This window comes from Podarcis bocagei (genome assembly GCF_964188305.1).
Source record: "Podarcis bocagei genome assembly, chromosome: W".
Lineage (NCBI taxonomy): Eukaryota > Metazoa > Chordata > Lepidosauria > Squamata > Lacertidae > Podarcis > Podarcis bocagei.
In genome coordinates, this window is record NC_138131.1 from 78,423,368 (window position 1) to 78,446,442 (window position 23,075).

At 46.3% G+C, this 23,075-nt stretch overlaps 1 long non-coding RNA gene across 1 annotated transcript in view; it reads right to left on the reverse strand.

Moving 5' to 3' along the window:
* LOC308578357 overlaps positions 1-23,075 on the reverse strand; it is a 204,628-nt gene that overhangs the window by 15,481 nt on the left and 166,072 nt on the right. The window lies entirely within an intron of this gene.

Sequence of the window (23,075 nt, forward strand, 5' to 3'; positions counted from 1 at the left end):
CCTTTGACCATTTTGGTTGCCCTCCTCTGGACACGTTCCAGTTTGTCAGTGTCCTTCTTGAACTGTGGTGCCCAGAACTGGACACAGTACTCCAGGTGAGGTCTGACCAGAGCAGAATACAGTGGCACTATTACTTCCCTTGATCTAGATGCTATACTCCTATTGATGCAGCCCAGAATTGCATTGGCTTTTTTAGCTGCCGCGTCACACTGTTGGCTCATGTCAAGTTTGTGGTCAACCAAGACTCCTAGATCCTTTTCACATGTACTGCTCTCAAGCCAGGTGTCCCCCATCTTGTATTTGTGCCTCTCATTTTTTTTGCCCAAGTGCAATACTTTACATTTCTCCCTGTTAAAATTCATCTTGTTTGTTTTTGCCCAGTTCTCTAATCTGTCAAGGTCGTTTTGAAGTGTGATCCTGTCCTCTGGGGTGTTAGCCACCCCTCCCAGTTTGGTGTCATCTGCAAATTTGATCAGGATGCCCTTGAGTCCATCATCCAAGTCGTTGATAAAGATGTTGAATAAGACCGGGCCCAAGACAGAACCCTGTGGCACCCCACTAGTCACTCTTCTCCAGGATGAAGAGGAACCATTGATGAGCACTCTTTGGGTCATCAATACTAAGATGACTTAGTATTGACGCTACAGGAGCCAGAATCTAGTACTAAAAGAGTTTTAGAACTGATTCAAGAATTTGGTCAAGTGGCAGGTTTTAAATTGAACAAGTTAAAAACTGAGAAAAATTTAACACCGATTGAAAGAGATAGGTTTCAGAATGAGACAGGATTGACTGTGGTAAAGAAAGTGAAATATTTGGGGATTAACATGACAGCCAAAAATGGGAACTTATTTAAAGACAACTATGAAAAATGCTGGGTTGAAGTGAAAAAAGATTTAGAAATCTGGTCAAACTTGAAGCTTTCATTGCTGGGTCGTATTGCTGTGATAAAGATGAATGTATTGCCAAGAATGTTGTTTCTGTTTCAAACATTGCAAATTGTGGACAAAATGGATTGCTTCAAGAAGTGGCAGAGAGATATCTCTAGATTTGTCTGGCAGGGCAAGAAGCCCAGAATAAAATGTAAGATATTAACAGATGCAAAGGAAAGGGGTGGATTTGCCCTGCCAGACCTTAAACTTTACTATGAATCAGCAGCCTTTTGCTGGCTGAAAGAATGGCTACTTCTTGAAAACACAGACACTTTAGACTTAGAAGGTTTTAACAATGTATTTGGATGGCATGCATATTTATGGTATGATAAGGTCAAAGCACATAAAGCATTCAAAAACCATATTGTCAGTAAAGCATTGTTTAATGTCTGGGTAAGATATAAAGACTTATTGGAAAATAAAACCCCAAGGTGGTTGTCACCAATGGAAGCAAAAGCTCAGAAAAGGCTCAATATGGAGGCCAAATGGCAGATATATTGGGAAATTTTGGAACAAGAAGGAGGCAAATTGAAACTGCAGAGTTTCGAAAAATTAAAAAACAAAGTGAGAGATTGGCTTCATTATTATCAGATAATGGAGGCATATAATTTGGACAAGAAAATCGGCTTCCAGGTGGAAAAGTCAAAATTAGAAACAGAACTGTTAGAACCCAAAACTAAGAATCTGTCAAGAATGTATAACTTGCTGTTGAAATGGAATACTCAGGATGAAACGGTGAAATCTGCTATGATTAAATGGGCACAAGATGTTGGACATAATATTATGTTTGCTGACTGGGAACAGTTATGGACCACAGGTATGAAGTTTACGGCATGCAATGCCTTAAGACAGAATATTATGAAAATGATATACAGGTGGTACATGACCCCAGTCAAGCTTGCCCGATAACGAATGTTGGAAATGTAAAGAAGTGGAAGGTACATTCTTTCACCTTTGGTGGACGTGCCCAAAGATTAAGGCTTTCTGGGAAATGATATATAATGAACTGAAAAAGGTATTTAAATATACCTTCCTGAAGAAACCAGAGGCCTTTCTCCTGGGCATTGTCGGCCAATTGGCGCCAAAGAAGGACAGAACTTTTTTTATGTATGCTACAACAGCAGCAAGAATACTCATTGCAAAGTATTGGAAGACACAAGATTTACCCACTCTGGAAGAATGGCAGATGAAGGTGATCGACTACGTGGAATTGGCAGAAATGACTGGCAGAATCTGAGACCAGGGAGAAGAGTCGGTGAAAGAAGACTGGAAGAAATTTAAAGACTATCTACAGAAATATTGTAAAATTAATGAATGTTAGAATGATGTTGGATAGAAATTAAGGGGTTTCCAGCTGTAATGCTTTAGGAGATACGAAAAAAAAGGTTTATAAATGGGTAAAAGCTTAATGGTAAGGATTTGCTGAACTAACAAATTGAAGTGGAATACAAAGAAGGGAGGTATGAGGAGGTCTGTAAGGAAGATATGTTGTGGGAAATTATTTGTTTTTTTAACTGTTTTTATGTTGTATTTTGTATTTTGTTTCTTTTTATTTTTTTTCATTGTTATATTTTAAAAACTTTAATAAATATCTTTTTTAAAAAAAATATTGGAGAACGTCTGAGGCAATTATGGACGATATGGAGGAAAGGAATGAATGGGCCTGAAGACTTAAAGACCTACCCAAACCCCAGTGCTAAATTAATGGAGTGATTAAAAATGTTTTGCTGAGAGTTTATGTGTGAGAGACATTCGATATACAGGCTCCGGCTTTTACATAGCAGAAAGCCTTTCTCCCTTTCGTTAAAAAATTCCTGACAGTTATTTGAATTGATGGTCGAAATGATGGAAAGAGATGAACAGATCTGAGGTCCTATAGATCATCCCAAATCCTAGTGCTGCACCCCACAGAGCAAGTAAAGATTCTTGGTGGAGGAAAGAGCAAAAGGTGCTTTGGACTTCTGGACTTGAGATTCTTATTGAGCCAGCTCTTTCTTAGATGAATGAGAGAGACAATAGACATTCAAGCTCCGGTTTTTGTGTAGTATGGAGGCCTGACTTCTTTGTGTTAAAATTTGCAGAAGTTGCACCAGTTTTGCTGATTTACTTCACACTATTCTTGACTGTTGAAGGGGGTGCAGGGGAAAAAGTTTTTGTGGTGAGAAGAGCCTGGGGAAGCCAAGAGAAGATTTTAAAGAACTGTTAAGAAAATAAGCCCCCCCCCCGACAGGGTGGGGGGGTTACTGGGCTCCCCTCTATTGGTGGCAAGAGGAAATTACTCTGCAAGTAACAGGAAAGTTATATAAAGGCTGGTTAAATGTGTAGGGAAATGGACAAGGGGATTTCGGACAACTAGTGGACAAAACTGGTAACTGAGTAAAAATTTATTTATTTATTTATTCTCCTTTTCCTTGTTAAATGTTATTATTATTATGTTATTATCATCATTGATGGGACAGTGTGCATTAGAGGTGTTGTCAGGGGTTCAGGAGCAGAGGCAAGGGCAAGGGAGGAAACAGAGAGCGAGGGGGAGGAGGCAGAAGAAAAGATGAGTGATGACGACGACCCGAGATCTCCGAGTCTTTCCAGTGAATCAGAAGATTCACAGAAAGGAGCACCAGTGGCCAGGGCAAGGGGGGAGCCTAGGGGGAAACCCCAGGAAGATAGAGCCAGAGGGGACTCAGAGGAGAGCAGTTGGAAATCGGGACCAGCGTCACCGCCGGAGAGCAGGGAAGAGGAAGGGAGCCAGGGATCAAGCGCTGGCAGCTCACAACAGGGGGGAGGGCATGAGTCAGGAGTGGCCACACCTCCATCGGGGAGCGAAGAAACGGTCAGACGGAAAGTGGAAGGTTGGGCGCGCGCGCCAAGTTCAAATGCACAGGAAAGTGACGCAGTAGGCCGCCCTGAAAGAGAGCCAGGTCCTAAAGCCCGGCGCAAGGAGACAGGAGGGTCCGGGGGGTCGGCATCAGAAGAATCCAGGAAGGAAGAGACCCCGGGGGGCAGAGGGACCCAGAGGAGAACAGTCAGGCGGAAAAGGTGGAGCAGGGCTAGGATATTAAGTTGGTGCACAAGGGGCGGAGACTCAGACGGAGCTTCGCCGATCTAGCCACTAGACGTAGAGTTGCACGCAGCAGCTTGAGAATGGAAACTGTAATTCAATAAAGACTTTTACTTAATGATCGCTGGCTAGCGTGATCCTCTGTGAGCTAGGATCTGGAAGCAGCTCTGACAGTAAGCTCCGTCCCCTAATTGTGGGCATCTACAGCCTCGAGGAGAGGAGAGAAGCAGGTGCCTACTAGCGAGCTCACGAACGGCAGACGACATGACGGCTGAGCAGCAGATAGCGGAACTCAGAGAAGCAGTGTCACAACTGAATGCCGAGGCTCTCGCATCCAGGAAGAGAGAGGAGGAGGCAGCTGCCGCCTGCAGGGATCTCCAGGTCAGGTTGGACATGCTTACGAAGCAAGGGCAACTGACACCCAGACAGGAGGGAATTGGGTTGGCGAGACGAACAGGCGGTCTGGTCTCTCACTTCGATGGGAACCTGCAACAGTACCCCAACTTTAGAGCAGATGTAATGTGCGCACTGCAACTGCTGAACAAAGACTTTAGAGATGAGCAAGAGAAAGTGGGATTCATCATGTCCCATTTGCATGGGGATGCTAAAGCATGGCTGCGCAATTTATGGAGGGATAATGATCCGGCGCTCCAAAATGCGGATGCCTTTATTAAAGCGATGGATGGGTGTTTTTTATCAAGCATTGACGTGGATCTTGCTCGGCAGCAGATACATGGACTGAAGCAAGGGAGGGCCAGCGTAAGGCAGTACCATGCCCGCTTTTTCGCTTTGGTCAGTGCCCTAGAATGGGACAGAGATTCGGCTCCTGTAAGAGACCTGTTTTGGGAGGGATTGCACGGCTCTGTTAAAGATGAAATTGCGAGGGGGGAGAGACCCCGGACCACGCAGGAGATCGTTCAGAGGGCGCTGGCGGTGGGGGTGCGGCTGGAAGAACGTCCATGGAGCAGGGACGAAGGGCGTGGAGGGCGCGAACCAGCCAGGGGCTCCTCCTTCCTTCCCAGAGAAGCAGCGCGTGCGCAATCCACGCCTCCGCCAGGAGGTGGGGCGGAACCTATGGAGGTTGGAAGTGCAAGGGCTCAGTCAGCAGCCAGAGCCCTAGCACCGACAACAGTGAAAGCAAAGCCTCCTAGAGGGAACAGGAAGTGTTACATCTGCGAGGATCCAGGGCATATGGCGAAAGAGTGTCCCCGGAGGCTCCACAAGCACACTGCAGCTTCAGCAATGGTAACTGCAGCAACGCAGCAAGGAGAACCACAGCAGGGAAACGACGATGTCTGGCTGGAGGAAGAGGCACTGGGGCCCAGCCAGACGTGTCAGTGAAGAAGTCCCCGGAGATTTTACAGCCCATGGACCCCCTCCCGCCCAAACCAGTAGTGAGGCTCACCGCATCGCTCCAGTTGCCCAATGGAATCGCCGTGGACGTGCCGCTCACCATTGACTCGGGAAGCAATGCGGACTTTATAGGGCAGGACTTTGTCAACCGGCACGCTATACAGTTGCTGCCTGCCACGCTGCCCCTGCAGGTGGTCACGGTGGATGGCAGGGAGCTGCTAGGGGGGCAAGTGGTGAAGCAGACGCCACCGATGGTGATGCGACTTGGGAATCACAGGGAAATCATCAGCTTCAACGTCACTCAACTATCGGACACGCCCATTGTATTGGGCATGAGTTGGCTGGACAAGCACAGCCCAACGCTGGCTTGGTACCAGAGGCAGCTGACCTTCGGCTCTTCCTTTTGTGCTGAACACTGCATCGTGCCCCGGCAAGAAGGAGAGGAAGAGGAGTCACAGCTGCTGCTAGGCACGCTGCAAGCGATTCCCCACAAGTACGCAGAATTTTTGGAGGTTTTCTGCGAGAAGGAGGCAGACAGGCTACCCCCCCACAGACCATATGACTGCAAAATTGACCTGCTGCCGGGGGCGGCGCTGCCTAAAGGGAAGCTGTATTCCATGTCTGAGGACGAACGGCAGGAACTCAAAGAGTTCATAGATCATAATTTGGAGCGCGGTTTCATCCGGGAGTCCAAGGCAGCGGGGGGCAGTCCTGTATTCTTTGTTAAGAAGCGGGACACGCCCCAAAAAAGACTTGTAGTGGACTATCGCATCTTAAACAGTGTGACCAAGCCATCGGACTTCCCCATGCCCCGAATCGACGACCTCCTCGCAAAAGTACGCAAGGGCAGCGTGTTCACCAAGTTGGACCTGCGAGGGGCGTACAACCTCATTCGCATGCGGGAAGGAGATGAGTGGAAAACAGCCATGTTCACGCCACTGGGCACCTACGAATATAGAGTTATGCCTTTTGGATTGCAAAATGGCTCCCAAGTTTTTCAAGCGTTCATGCATCACGTGTTGGCGGGGCTCCTCTACAAGACGTGCGTCTGTTTCTTAGATGACATCCTGATCTTTTCGGAATCGCAGCAGGAGCATGACAGACACGTCAAGGAAGTGCTGCGCAGGCTACAGCAGCATAGGCTCTACGCCAAGCTGGAGAAGTGCCAGTTCGACGTGACGGAGGTGGATTTTCTGGGCTACAAGTTGTCTGACACGGGGCTCGCCATGGACAGCGCCAAGGTTCGAGCGGTGTTGGATTGGAAAAGCCCACGCAACCGGAAGGAGGTCCAACGGTTTGTCGGCTTCGCGAACTTCTATCACAAGTTTATCAAAGGCTTCGCTATGCAGACAGCGGCCATCACGGACACGCTTAGCTCCAAGAAAAAGAAGTTCATCTGGACAGAGCAGGCGGAGCAGTCCTTTCAGGCACTCAAGCGTCTCTTCGCGTCGGAAGAGCAGCTGCTGCATGTCGACCCCGGCAGGCCGATGAGGGTCGAGACAGACGCCTCGGACAGAGCCGTGGGAGCAGTCCTGCTGCAGAAAGACCCGCAGGGGGTTTGGCGGCTGGGAGCGTTTTACTCCAGGAAGCTCAGCAAGTCCGAACAGAACTATACCATCTGGGACAGGGAGTTGCTGGCCATTCATGCAGCGTTCAAAGCGTGGAGGCACTTCCTGATCGGCGCCAAGCACACGGTGCAGGTCTGCACGGACCACAAGAATCTGGAGCACTGGCGCACGGCACAGTTCCTGAACCAGAGGCAGATACGTTGGGCTGAGTTCTTTGCGAACTTCGACTTCCGAATAGAGTATGTCCCGGGGGACACCAACATCATGGCGGACGCTCTCTCCCGTAAGCCACAGTATCTGGAGGACGCCACGCCAGCGGCTGCCATGCACATCTTCGCACCAACAGTGTGGGCCTGCGCTGCGGCAACAGTTGACCTGGATGCGGTGCGACGAGCGTTGCAGGATGACTCCTTCATGCAAGCAAAGATGGCAGAGGTGCAAAGAGGCACGGCAGCGACCGACGGGTTCCAGCTGAGAGATGGATTGCTCATCCGTAAAGGGGCCATCTACGTGCCGGGAGACGAACTTCGCGCCAAGGTATTGCAGCAGCTGCACGACGCGCCCACTGCCGGGCACTTTGGCAAGGAGAAGACGGTGGGATTAGTCGCCAGGGACTTCTGGTGGCCCGGAATGAGAGGGGAGGTCGCGGACTACGTGGCGAGGTGTGACACCTGCCAGAGGGCCAAACCAGTGCACAGGCCGCCGGCCGGACTGTTGGAACCGCTGCAAACTCCGGTCGAACCATGGGAGAGAGTGGCCCTGGACTTTGTCACGGATCTGCCCAGCTCGAGGGGCAAGACGGCCGTGCTGGTGGTGGTGGACTTGTTCTCCAAGATGGCACATTTCATTCCGTGTGCTAAGGTGGCCACGGCGGAGCACACCGCCAAACTGTTCATAGACCACGTGTTCAAGGTTCACGGTCTGCCACGGTCTATTCTGTCCGACCGGGGGCGGCAGTTCATCTCGAATTTCTGGCAGAAGCTGATGGGCTTCCTGAACGTCAAGATCAACCTGGCGTCGGCGAGACACCCGCAGACCAACGGGCAAGCGGAGCGGGTCAATGCCATCATGCAGCAGTACCTGAGATGTTATGCGAATCAACAGCCTGCGACGTGGGTGGATTACCTGCCGCTCGCCGAGTTCGCCTACAACAACACGAAGCACGTGTCCACGGGGGTCACGCCGTTCTTCGCCAACAACGGGAGGCACCCCAGAACCTTCCCGGGACTGGAAAGAATGGGGGAGGGGGAGCCGCAGACAGCAGACGCGTTCGCGTTGGAGTTGCAGGAGGTCCACGATCAGCTGCGGTGGCACCTGGAGCTGGCCAAACACGCATACAAGGTACAAGCGGACAAACACAGAAGGGTTGGCGAAGAGATCCAGGTGGGAGACTGGGTCTGGTTAGCAGCCCACGCAGTGCCGGCCAGGTCGTTGGCCAAGAAGAAACTAGGGCATAAGCAACTGGGGCCCTACCAAGTCGAAGGGCAGGTCAACCCGGTGGCTTTCAGGCTGGCGCTTCCGGAGGGTTCCAGAATGCATCCGGTGTTCCACAGATCGGTGCTCACTCCCTACAAGGCACCGCACAGGTTTCAGGAACCCGGAACGGCACCGAGTCCGCTCAGAGAAAGAACCGGGCACGCGGGAGTGGCACAGGAGGAGCGCATCAACGAAGTCACGGAGATTTTGGACTCCAGATGGGGGGAGGAGGGGGTAGAATACCTTCTCGCCAAAGAGGGCACCCCGGCCAGTGCGAACAGCTGGGTGCCGGGCTACGCCTTGGACGAACCTCTGCTCAAAGACGAGTTTCATGCCCTTTTCCCACATAGACCAATGCCAGCAGACTTTTTCGACGACTGGCTTTTCACGCCCACGCTTTCTGCCAGCACGTTCCGGGGATTCGACTCGGACGAGGACCCGATACGAGACACCCGTTCCCCGGAGGGGTCACCCTCGGGATCTGCCTCAGAACCCTCGTATTGGTGGGACGATAGACCAGAGGAGCAGTGGCGCAGGAAGTGGCTGGAAGGTCCAGGACGAGCAACGCCGCTGGGAGGAAGTGAGGGAGAGACGGACATGGACGTTTTCGGGGACGACCCTGGTTTCGAGCACGGCGGCACAGAGATGGAAGCGGAGGTGACCGTCGTCGACGAGAGCAGGGAGGAAGAACCGGGAGACTTCAGATGGAGGCCCGCCACGGGAAGCGAACTGTATCCGACGTTCGTCCCTCTGACACAGCAGCACCCAGCTCCCGCACCGGAAGGAGGGGAGGGGGGAACGGGGGGCTTCGAGGGGGGGATGGATGTCAGGGGTTCAGGAGCAGAGGCAAGGGCAAGGGAGGAAACAGAGAGCGAGGGGGAGGAGGCAGAAGAAAAGATGAGTGATGACGACGACCCGAGATCTCCGAGTCTTTCCAGTGAATCAGAAGATTCACAGAAAGGAGCACCAGTGGCCAGGGCAAGGGGGGAGCCTAGGGGGAAACCCCAGGAAGATAGAGCCAGAGGGGACTCAGAGGAGAGCAGTTGGAAATCGGGACCAGCGTCACCGCCGGAGAGCAGGGAAGAGGAAGGGAGCCAGGGATCAAGCGCTGGCAGCTCACAACAGGGGGGAGGGCATGAGTCAGGAGTGGCCACACCTCCATCGGGGAGCGAAGAAACGGTCAGACGGAAAGTGGAAGGTTGGGCGCGCGCGCCAAGTTCAAATGCACAGGAAAGTGACGCAGTAGGCAGCCCTGAACGAGAGCCAGGTCCTAAAGCCCGGCGCAAGGAGACAGGAGGGTCCGGGGGGTCGGCGTCAGAAGAATCCAGGAAGGAAGAGACCCCGGGGGGCAGAGGGACCCAGAGGAGAACAGTCAGGCGGAAAAGGTGGAGCAGGGCTAGGATATTAAGTTGGTGCACAAGGGGCGGAGACTCAGACGGAGCTTCGCCGATCTAGCCACTAGACGTAGAGTTGCACGCAGCAGCTTGAGAATGGAAACTGTAATTCAATAAAGACTTTTACTTAATGATCGCTGGCTAGCGTGATCCTCTGTGAGCTAGGATCTGGAAGCAGCTCTGACAGGTGTAATATAGAAGTATTATAAAACACAATTTGTCAGGAAAAGAAGTAGCTACGGGTACTAACGGATTATAAAACAACTGGTTATGTCAAATGTGAATAAGAAATTTATGAATCCAGCGGCAGCAGTGTTATCTGCAAATCCTAACAGGAGAAACGCAAATCAAGACCCCAGAAATGAATTCAGAAATGAGAGATCTTCTCCTGGGACTGAGAAAAGACATTTCAGAGATGAAGAAAGAGATGAACAACAGTATAAGATCAACAGATCAAAAGTTGGATAAGATGGGGCAAAAAATAGAGGAAAATGCAAAAATGGTGTTAGAAATGATGGTTAAAATCAATGATCTGGTGGTTAAAAATTTGGAAATAACAAAGACTGTACAAGAATTAAAAGGGAAAACGATAAGTTTGGAGGAAGGGCTAAGAAAAGTACAGAAGGAGAGGGGGGGGGAAGGGGAAACAGAAAAAATTAAGAAAGAGCTGGCAGATATGAAAGAAGCCCATGAGGCAGTCCTAGATTCAATCTCTATGATTGAAATGCACAGAAGAGAAAAAACATTGAGATTTAGATCTATTCCAGAAGAACCAGATGAAGTGATAGAGCAAAAAATATCATCAGAATTAGCCAAATGGATTGGAATAGAAGAACAGGAAATGAGAAATAAAATTGAGAGAGCCTTTAGAATCAGATCAAGAATTGCAAGAGCTAATAATTGGCCAGGGGACTGTCTGGTAACTTTTGTGAATATGGATATTAGAGATAAAATACTACAAATTAGCAGTACGACAAAACTTAAAATTCAGGAAAAATTGTTCCATCGAAGCTTTTAAGAAAAAGGGAAAAATATAAACCGTTGGTGGAAGCACTAAATAAAAAATCAATTGTGCACAGATGGGAATTCCCTGAGGGAATTTCCTTTTTTTACAAAGGGAAAAGGAGAAGATTTGTTACTTGGGAGGACGCTGACAAATTTTGGAGAACATATAGAGAGGAGTTAGGATGTAAAAGACAGCTGAGAGGAGGGGCGGACGATCTTAAAAAACAATCCGAGGAGGAAGAATCTCAAGCATTAAGGACAAGTGACTTTTCTGAATTTCTTTTTTTAAAAAAATTATTTTATTTTTATTTTATTTTTTGTTAAGAAATTGAATCACTGTGTAGTAAATAATGGAATTAAGGATTGTTACCTGGAATGTTAATGGTTTAAATGATAAAAAGAAAAGAAATAAGGTGGAATTTATATTCAGCAAACAGAAATTGGATTTGATATCTTTGCAAGAAACTCATATCACAAAACAACACACAAGAATTTTATCCAATAAGAAACTGGGACTTGATTTTGTTTCTTCAGATAAATCTAAGAAGAATGGAGTTGCAATATACGCAAAAAAGCATTTGGAGCCGAAATTGATCTATAAAGATTCACAAGGAAGGGTCGTTGTCATAGAAATAATAGTCCTGGGGGAAAGAATTAAAGTTATCAGTTTTTATACACCGAATGAAAAAAAAAAGTGAATTTTATCAAAAGTTGGAACGAGAGTTGGGGGATTTTATTGGAGAGAAAATTTTATTTTTAGGAGACCAAAATGGCGTGGTAAATCCTGATTTAGACAGATCCAAAAAGACTACTAAAAAACAGCAAATAAAACTCCCCAAAACCTTTTTTCAGTTAGTAGATTTGTTAAGTTTAGAGGACGCATGGAGAATACAAAATCCGACAGTGAAAGAATACACTTTTTTTCCTACCCTAGTAACTCGGCAGGAAGAATTGATGCCATCTGGCTAACAAAAGATTTGACAGTCAAAATATGTAAATTTGAAATTCAACCAAAGACAATAGCTAATCATAATGCAGTACAAGTAACGCTGACTTGGGGAAAGAGGAAATCTATAAGATGGAGATTAAATGAAACTTTATTGAGAGATGAAATAATAATAGAAAAAGCAAAAAAGACCTTAAAGGACTTTTTTGAACTGAATTTAAATAAGGGCACCGATTTAAAGATAGTCTGGGATGCTAGTAAAGCTGTCTTAAGAGGTTTCTTTATTCAACAAAACGTAATTCAAAGAAAACAAAAGGGGGGAAAAACAAGAAATCTTAGAGGAGATTAGAAAAAGCGAGCTGGAATTATACAAAAAACCAAATAGTGTAGAATTAAAAAGAAATATTAAGATCCTACAATCTCAATAGTTAATGCTAATAAATGCAGAAATGGAATGGAAACTAAGATTATTGAAACAAAAAACCTTTGAACATGCTAATAAACCAGGAAGGTTATTAGCATGGCAATTAAAGAAGAGAGAGGCAGAAAGGCTTATAAATAGAGTTAAGTGCGAAGGCAAAATAATAAACAACCCTAAAGAAATAGAGAAACGATTTCTCGAATTCTTTAGAGAACTCTATAAGGAAGGAAATGAAACATCAGAAGAAGTTAAAGAATATTTAGAACAGAACGGTCTTCCGAAACTTACTAAAGAACAAAAAGAACTGTTGAATGCCCCTATTACATTGTACGAAATTCAAAGAGCAATTAAGGAAGCAAAGATAGGAAAGTCACCAGGGCCAGATGGCCTACCGGCAATATATTATAAAAAATTTGAGGACATACTGTCTGACCCATTAAGAAGTATCATGAACAACATTTTAAAAGATGGAACCATGCCGAGACTCATGGAAAGACAGCCTTATTGCATTAATTCCAAAACAGGGAACGGACAATCTACTTATTAACAACTATAGACCAATCGCAATCCTTTTTTAAATAATAATAATATTTATTAAAAGTTTAAGGATTACAAAACAAAGTAATGAAGAAAAGCAAAGGTAAACAATACAAATCAAAACATTACAGTACATATAAAGAAAAAGAAAAGAGATAAAAGACCGAAAAACACAATACATCCGAACAAAAACAAAAACAATTAAAAAACACCTCCAATATTTCCATATCTTTATCTTTCATTGACTTGTTTCATCGACCTCCTCACACCTCCCTTTTTTGTATTCTAGTTATTAATTATTTCAGCAAATCCTTTCCATCTTTCACTATTTTCTGTCATTTAATTGTCTTAATTTATTTTAACCTTATCTTACCATTAAAATCCTAAAACTTATATATACTTAATTCCTTATAACATTTCTACTAAAGCCGTATAATTTCATTCCAACAATTTTTCTAACACTCATTAATTTAACAATATTTCTCTAAATAAATTTTTAAAACTTTTTCCCACTCTTCTTCCACCGTCTCTTCTCCCTGGAGTCGGATTCTGTCAGTCCTTTCTATCAATTCCATATGGTCCATCAACCTGGTGATCTTCTATCCGAGGCTTTTAACTCTTTTCCATGTCCCTTCTGCAGGTCTTCTTCATATCTATACATGTGCTTCACTTTGTCTTCTGCTGATCTTGTTCTTAGTTTCCTTCCTTTGGCACTGAGGAGTAGATCTCGGGGAAACTCCAACCTAGCAATGTCATTGTTCCTTCTCGACAGGTCAGCCTATTCTCCATAGTCAGAACTAAAGTCCAAACAATATTTCAGAGCGTGTTTCAAAGTCCCTCCAAAGCTAAAGGCCCCCACAACTCCAATCTCCCCCTGACCCAAATCCAGATCCCAAACCTGCATAGGGGAATCTAACCAACTTTCCTTCTCCAATCCAAGCGGGACTCCATCCCTCCAAATCTGGCTTTCTCTGGATTCAATTGTAAAGGGCAACAGCTTATATTCATCAAATTGCCTCTGTAAGGCCGAGGCTCTATCCACTTCAATTACTTGAGGTTCAATAACAACTTTCTCCTTCTTCTTCTCCACAGCTTGCAGTGTCAAAACAGATTCCTGAGTCAAATCCTGGGTTGTTTCTGTATAGGTATTCACTTTTAGTCCCAACTCAGTCATTTTTTTGTCCCATATTGTCAATTTTAATAATCATCACATCCATCTTCTTATGAAGCACTTGTCTTGCAAAATGCAATCACTAGGGCTTCTTCTGTCAACATTCTTGTCCAAGGTCAGTCTCTGTATCACACGGTCAGTCTCTGTATCACACGGTCAGTCTCTGTGTCACACGGTCTTTAATCTCTACAGCTGAAAAATTCCCCAGATCCACTCCTGCAACAGTTTCAAAAACTCCCTCTAGAGGAAACAATTTCTATTGTAACCATCCTTTTAAACAAATATCCAGCAACAAAGTTAGTTCAGTTTTCAGTTACATTTGCTCCTTTTCAAGTGCAAAAGGAAACTTTGAAACAATATATTTCTCTTATTTAGCTATCTGTCAGCAGACATTATTCACAGTCAATGAACTTTCCCAAAAAGTCGATCTTACTAAAAGCCCGTTCCCAGGTTCAAGACGCTGGTAATTTATCTTCCTTCACTCTCTCTCCTGCAGGCTTAGGCAGTCTAAAATTCCCCCCTCTTCTCCTGCTACCAAGGGGGGTTTAGTAGTTTTAACCGATGGAGATTTAATCCTTTACAAAAGGCTTTCCAGACTTTAGTTTGCAACGTCTTTGCTTCAGTCTATTTACAAAAGGGGAAGGCGGACCTCCTGTTTGAAACCTTCCCGTTTCAATGCCAAAGATCCAATTTTCCGTCACCATCACAACGACATAGCAGTGTGAATTTGGTGAGTAACAGGGAACTCTGCATTTGTGTAATCAAGGAATAAAGTCCCAGGAGGAAAGATCACCCAGATGTGGCCTGCGTATTGTCCTACCCAGTGCTTTTTTTCCTGAGGGGACGCGAGGGGCATACGCATACCCCTAAACATCTTGTGAATCTACGTTTGGCCTCATTGAGGGGCAGTATTTCAATATGCCTAGGAAAATGAGAGTACCCCTAAACATTTTTTTTTTAAAAAAAGGACTGGCTTTTTAAAAAAGCACTTTCTTTCTGTATTGTCGCCCCATAGTTTTTCACTGCTTAGAACAGGGGTTCCCAGAGTGGGCACAGGCTGTGGGATTAACCAGAGGGTGCTAGGAGGCAAGAGGGGCATTGGGGGTATAACTATCAGAATTTGAAAAACTGGTATCACTCGATCAAGCTCATTGATTTTACTGATTTAATTGAACTAAATAGTTTTAACTGGATTTGGAATAAATGTGCAATTGATCGTTGCTGTTTTGAATTTTATTGCGTTATTATCTTCCTTAGTTGGTCATGCAAACCACTATTCTGGATACCGTTGTACCTCTGCTCCCGAATGCCTTGGGAGTCAAACGTTCTTTTGGAAGCCGAACGTCCAGTGGGGCTTCCACGGCTTCTGATTGGCTGCAGGAGCTTCCTGAGGTCAATCAGAAGCCGCACTTTGGTTTCCAAACGTTTCAGAAGTCAAATGGACTTCTGGAACGGACTCCGTTCGACTTCCAAGGTACGGCTGTACAGTGGAACCTCGGTTGTCGAACATAATCCGTTCCGGGAGACCGTTCGACTTCCGAAACATTTGACAACCAAGGATCAATTGCCGATCAGCAATTGCCCTTGAAACAACATCAAAAGATGAGGCCCCTGAGACGCTACATCGGTAGTTTTAACCGATGGAGATTTAATCCTTTACAAAAGGCTTTCCAGACTTTACTTTGCAACGTCTTTGCTTCAGTCTATTTACAAAAGGGGAAGGCGTACTTCCTGTTTGAAACCTTCCCGTTTCAATGCCAAAGATCCAATTTTCCGTTCTACTCACGGGTAGTTGTTTAAAATCCAATTGTCCACAGCAAAAAGTCAGCGCTCTCCGGCAACAGCAATGCGGCTTCACTCCGTGATAAAAGCAGTCGATTCAAAGCACCGCGCCACTCACCCCACGTCGCTCCGGAACCCCGAAACTGGGTTTCCCCACGAGTAGGGGAGGCGCAAAAGGTGCCAGCCGAATCCCACGTCCACAGGCTTCTCCCGCCTGTGGTTTTTAATGCGTCTCCGCCTCGCCATGGCGGTCAAGACCCTGATTTTCACGGAGCGGATTCCTCCCGATCAGAGGAAATCCGCCATTGCTGGAGGCGCTAACCTGGAAGTCCCCAGGCCTATCGCACTCCTAAATAGCGATTATTAATTATATGCAAATATTTTAGCCGAAAGATAAAAAAAGTCTTCCAGATGATTATACACAATGACCAAGCTGGCTTTTTGCCCGGGAGGCACATTTATAACAACACCAGAAACATTATAAACTTATTAGAGTATTTAGACTTAAGAATAGAAAAGAAGGCAGTCTTAATGGCCATAGATGCTGAAAAAGCTTTTGATAGGGTCTCCTGGAAATTTATGAAAGGTCTATTACACCATATGGATTTTGGTATACAGTATATAAAAGGGATTGAAGCAATATATTCAAAACAAAAAGCTAAAATCATAATAAATGGAAATTTATCACAGGAGTGTGAAATCAGTAAAGGGGTCAGACAAGGTTGCCCACTATCCCCCTTAATTTTCATACTAACATTGGAAGTCTTATGTAAACGAATTAGGGAGGAAAAAGAAATAAAAGGGATTATGCTGGGAAATAGAAGTTACAAAATGAGGGCATTTGCTGATGATCTAATTATAACTACGGAGCAACCAAAACAGAGTCTAACAAAGGCGTTGGAAATAATATATGCCTATGGTAAATTTGCGGGGTTCAAACTGAATTTAAACAAGACAAAACTATTACAAATTTGTCGCCAGATGAAAAAGCAGAATTAGAAAAAATAATACAAATTAAAATCTACCCCAAAATCAAGCATTTAGGATTATGGATAACACCAAAGAATATTAACTTGTATGAAGATAATTATATTAATTGTTGGAAAGATATCAAAAGACAGTTGGAGACATGGACAAGCCTAAACTTATCATTCCTGGGCTGTATTTCGGTAATTAAAATGACAGTCTTACCGAAGCTACTCTTTTTATTCCAAACGATTCCAATTATAGGAAAGACCAGCAGTATTGACAAGTGGCAAAAAGAAATTTCTAATTTTTTGTGGAAGGGTAAAAGACCAAGAATAAGATATTAATAGATACTGTAGAAAGAGGTGGCTTCGGGTTACCGGATTTGAAGCTATATTACAAAGCCTCATGTCTTCTCTGGTTGAAAGATTGGTGTTTATTAAAAAATTGGGATATTTTAGTTCTAGAAGGTCATGACACACGTGTCAGGGAACTGCCATCAGTGCCGGAGGGAGAGAGCAAAAGCCAGAGGGATTCCAGAGAGCGTCCAGGGATCGGGAGAAAAAGCCCATCTTAGAATCATAGAATCATAGAATCATAGAGTTGGAAGAGACCACAAGGGCCATCGAGTCCAACCCCCTGCCAAGCAGGAAACACCATCAGAGCACTCCTGACATATGGTTGTCAAGCCTCTGCTTAAAGACCTCCAAAGTAGGAGACTCCACCACACTCCTTGGCAGCAAATTCCACTGTCGAACAGCTCTTACTGTCAGGAAGTTCTTCCTAATGTTTAGGTGGAATCTTCTTTCTTGTAGTTTGGATCCATGCTCCGTGCCGCTTCTCTGGAGCAGCAGAAAACAACCTTTCTCCCTCCTCTATGTGACATCCTTTTATATACAGTGGTGCCTCGCAAGACGAAAAGAATCCGTTCTGTGATTCTCTTCATCTAGCGGTTTTTTCGTCTTGCGAAGCAAGCCCATTAGCGGATTAGCGCTATTAGCGGCTTTTAGCGGCTTTTAACGGCTTATCTGCTGATCGGATCAGCTGATAAGCAGCTTAGCGGCTTAGAAAAAGGGGGGAGGAAAAAAACCCCGCAGGAACTCACAAGGCATTGTCGTCTTGCGAAGCAAGCCCATAGGAAATTCGTTTTGCGAAGCACCTCCAAAACGGAAAACTCTTTCGTCTAGCGAGTTTTCCGTCTTGCGAGGCATTTGTCTTGCGGGGCACCACTGTATTTGAACATGGCTATCATATCACCCCTTAACCTCCTCTTCTCCAGGCTAAACATGCCCAGCTCCCTTAGCCGTTCCTCATAAGGCATCGTTTCCAGGCCTTTGACCATTTTGGTTGTCCTCCTCTGGACACGTTCCAGTTTGTCAGTGTCCTTCTTGAACTGTGGTGCTCAGAACTGGACACAGTACTCCAGGTGAGGTCTGACCAGAACAGAATACAGTGGCACTATTACTTCCCTTGATCTAGATGCTATACTCCTATTGATGCAGCCCAGAATTGCATTGGTTTTTTTAGCTGCCGCGTCACACTGTTGGCTCATGTCAAGTTTGTGGTCAACCAAGACTCCTAGATCCTTTTCACATGTACTGCAAGATTCTCTTCTGGGGAAGAGAATCAGCGTAGCACCAGTGGAGAAGGGGGGCAGATGGGGGATGCGGCGAGGCGGTCCCATGACTCCTTGCCTGGGACCAGCGGGGAGAGTAGGGGTCCTCCGTTGCCCACACCCTCCTTGTGCAGAGAGGGTAGGCGGAGACTAGGCGTCAAAGAGCTTCTTTGCTGGAAGAAGTTTAAGAAACGCCCACTCACGGATTCTGCCAGCAACTGAGTCAGCCACGGTGGACGTGCCCAAGGATTAAGGCTTTCTGGGAGATCATATACAATGAATTGAAAAAGGTATTTACGGTAAATGCATGTATATACACCCATATTTAGTTATTTTGCAGCATTGCTTTGCTTTAAAAATTCAGGAGATAGCTCCAAAGTCAGTTCGGAGGAGAGCTAGAAATCATAGGCAATATGAAAGGGTTTGAACGACTCCTCTCTCTTACACAATTCACTTTCGATCGTATTTATACTACAGACTGAAATTGATTTGGTAGTTATTTCCTCTCCTCAGGGAACTCCGAGTACTATACTTCTGTGAACAAGGCTAGCAGTCATTAACAGAAAATTCTCAGTGCCCTTGCCAAACCACAACTCCCAGGAATCTCTGGGGGGCCTCGCCAGAATTAAACTGGCATAAAATTAATATACTGGTGCAGTAATCAGCCCTGGGTTTCCCCCAGGGCTGTCAAGTGACAACAGTAGGGCCGGCTCAGGATCCAGGGTTGCCTTGGTCCCTCCCTGCCCCCAGAATGCCCCCCCAGTTGTACTTCCACCCACCCAAAGGTGCAATGGGCAGTGGCGAAGCTGCATGCTCTGGCACCAGGGGCGGAGAGCAGGCAGGCGTGTGTCCCGGGGGCGTGGCACATCGCCTGCGGGGGCGTGAAGATTGTAGAAATAACATGCCTGTGAACCCTGGAAAAAGGAAAGGTTAATCATGCGTCTCCCTTCAGAACAACTTCCCCCCCAAGGGTACATTTTTGGCAAGTATAATAAATTCTTTGATCAATCAAGTAAAACACATACACTTAATCGACTAACTGTGCAATCCCAGTGAATTCAGCAAGAGACACTCTTGTAAGTGCACGCAGGATTGCACCCTAAAATTTCTTTGAACAAGTGGACTTAGGTAGAAGAAAGGAACTGGTACCCCCTCGTCCATATTAACTGCTTCCAAGTCTATTTACCTTCTGTGAAACAGGTGAATGTCAGGAATAGCGTGAAAAACCTGGTGAGTGTCTTGCTCCAAAAAGCCCACAGTGACCTGGAGAAAGTGTGAGCCATTTGGATGTGGATCTGCCACCATATAGGTAGGTGGGGGTACCACCTTTCTGCATACTTGAGTCCCCTTGCCTCTGACAACTTCCGGTATTAAAAGATCAGCCTTTGTCACTGCCCTGCGCCCAAGAATCCAGCTCTGTAGCAGAGTTCTTTAGCAGACACCCAGTCCAGTGATTGCCAGCCAAGGAAGATGGATACGTAAGGTCATATCAAAGCAAGTTATATTCAGAGTAGACCAGCTGAAATCAAAGGCTGTAAGTAACTCATGGACATTAAATTTAGTGGGTCTACTCCGAGCATGGCTTCTTTGCAGCTGTCTCGGGCATTTTCACCATTTCATAGCCAGTCATGTCAGCTCCATTTGCACAAAGGATTCTGGATTGTAACCTGTGTGGATCAGTGATTTGGTGTTTGGCTCACACAGAGCTTGACTGGGATCTCTGTTCAGCCATGAATCTCAGAAGGGATCAGGAGGTGCTCACTGATAACAGAAATCACTGGGTTAAAGCTCACTGAAAGTGCCGCGGTAGCATCATTATCAATTTACGATGGGGTGGAAGGTTTGCAGGCTATGAAGGACTCGCTCACAAATTTATTGAAAGCTGCACAAATTATGATAGCTAGCAAGTGGAAGGGGCAAGCAGAATATAAAATGGAAAAATGGTATGAAGAGGTGTGGGATATATAGCTATTAATGATAAATGAACATGTGCCATTAAGGTAAGACGGGGAATATGCAGGAGGAATGATTTTGAGGAGATATGGAGGGTGTTTGTAGAATTTGTACTGTTACAACGGAAAGGGGTCAAACCATCGCTAGAGGTGTTGAAATTTTGGGAGGTTGGATAGTTACAATGGAATGGTCTCGCTGGTGGGGTGCACATTTTTATTCTTATTTATTTATTCTTATTACCTTGTCAAAATAAAGTAAAGGTCGCAGCACGGGAGGAGAGGAGGTGTCTCCCGACTCCTAACCCTTGCACCAGTGTGCATTTTTATTTGGCAACAAGACCCTGGGTCTACACAAAGCAGATTTACGAGTGCTTCCAGACTTTCTCTTTCGAGGTGCGATTCAAACACATATGGGCAAATTCATGTTGTGCAATCAAAAGTTCATTTGGAGCTCTTGCAAGACAAGCCACCCCACCCCCCAATCAGATTTTGGCAACCAGGAAAGATATCGAGAAACACGATGGAAAGTGTTGCAAAGTGTTGCCACCCCACAAGCAAATCAGAATGGGTGCTCATTGTCTTTATTTCTACAGAATATGATGTGGAAGGCTGCTATAACCTGGACAAGGTGTCATTTAAACCAGCTGATGTCCTTCAGTCAGGAAAGGCTATTTGCGGTGGATATGCTCGACTCTTTCAAGAAATGTGCAGGTAACTTCTGTTGGCTCCAGCCATCGTGGCAAGTGGTTGTTACTTGGCTGTAGCGATAGGAGATCTCGAGAGCCACAGGTTCCCCACCCCTTGCCCTAGGCAGCTATCTCCATGCTTAGGCGTGATCAACTCGCACGTGACAGCCCTCGGAAATAAGTAAATCAATAGATTCTAAGCAGAAAATGGCGGGAGAGAGCTGGAGAGTCCTCATGGCTCATGAGGAGACCCTCCCCAGAACCCAAAGAGGACTTCAGTGGGAGCGGAGGAAGCCCCAAAGAGAACGGAGGCACAGTGGGGCTTTGTTTAGGCTGCTCAGCCTCCCCACCTAGTAGCTGACACACGTCACAGCATGGCAGCTGCTGTTGCTTTTCCACAGGTCCTCCAGCCAGCTCCAGAGCTTCAACTCTAGTTGAAAAGAGTGTTGTGGGGAGAGAGAGCTGGAGAGCAGGAAAAAATGAGCTTTTTTTAGTGTGTGCTCCCTACTTACACAGGGACACGGGTGGCGCTGTGGTCTAAACCACTGAGCCTCTTGGGCTTGCCGATCAGAAGGTCGGCGGTTCAAATCCCCACGACGGGGTGAGCTCCCGTTGCTCGGTCCCAGCTCCTGCCAACCTAGCAGTTCGAAAACATGCCAAAAAGTGCAAGTAGATAAATAGGTACCGCTCGGGCGGGAAGGTAAACGGCGTTTCCGCACGCTGCTCTGGTTTCGGTGTTCTGTTGCGTCAGGCTGGCCACATGACCCGGAAAAACTGTCTGCGGACAAACGCCGGCTCCCTCGGCCTGTAAAGTGAGATGAGTGCCGCAACCCCAGAGTTTTCTGTGACTGGACTTAACTTTCAGGGGTCTTTTACCTTTACCCTACTTACACAATTTTTGCTTATGTGCATGGGGTTCCGGAACATGACCCACCATGTAAGTGGAGGAATGCCCACAGTGTGAATGATCCTGAAGCAAACTTGCATATATAGGGCTGCATTGAATTGAGTAGGTACACTGGAATCCATAGACTTAAAAATTTCTTGAATTTAATGGGTCTCTTCCCTGTGTGACTTAGTTCCTCATCCATACTTACCTTTGCTCTGTGCTTTATAGGTACAGGTCATGGCTTTCCAGGTCCGTGTCCAAATGTTGTTGTTGTTGTTTCATCCCAGGAAAACTTGTGTTTTCCTGCCAAATTGGAGCAAATGAGAATCTGTGGAGAACCTGATTGCTGTTTTCTCTGATCCAGCAAAATGAAGGACGGCCAATCCAGCCTATCAAAGCGGTGAAAGCAACCACTTGTCCTCTTGGTAGCAACACTGTTCCTGAATACCTTCCTTCCCCTCTCAGTATTGCAGGGATACAGTGCCAGTATTTGATAGGCAGCTGCAGCGTAAAGGGGAAGAGCGACCATGCCTGGAATGCTGTCCGCATTGATGGAAGGTGGCATCTCTTAGACTGCACCTGGGGAAGTGGCTCTGTGAATACTGCTTTTAGCAAGTTCACTTTCAGGTACGCTGTTAGGCAGACCAGGCAGAGCGTGGGACACACTGAGGGGATAGCAGAAGAAGAAGAGTTTGGATTTGATATCCCGCTTTCTCACTACCCTAAGGAGTCTCAAAGCGGCCAACAATCTCCTTTCCCTTCCTCCCCCACAACAGTGGGGCTGAGAGACTTCAGAGAAGTGTGACTAGCCCAAGGTCACCCAGCAGCTGCAGGTGGAGGAGCAGGGAAGCGAACCCAGTTCTCTTAACCACTACACCACACTGGTTCTCACAGTTAACTTCATTTGCTTTCAGGCGGTTTTGTTTTGCTTGGACCACTTGTCAGAGTTTGCAATTTGATGGCCGCAGGGCTGATTAATGTAAGCAAGTGCAATAAGAATGCTGCAGCTAGGTTGGTGACTGGGAGCGGCCGCCGAGACCCTATAACACCGGCCCTGAAAGACCTACATTGGCTCCCAGTACATTTCCAAGCACAATTCAAAGTGTTGGTGCTGACCTCTAAAGCCCTAAATGGCCTCGGCCCAGTATACCTGAAGGAGTGTCTCCACCCCCATCCTTCAGCCTGAGGTCCAGCTCTGAGGGCCTTCTGGCAGTTCCCTCACTGTGAGAAGTGAGGTTACAGGGAACCAGGCCTTCTCAGTAGTGGCGCCCGCCCTGTGGAACGCCCTCCCATCAGATGTCAAGGAAATACAATAACTATCTGACTT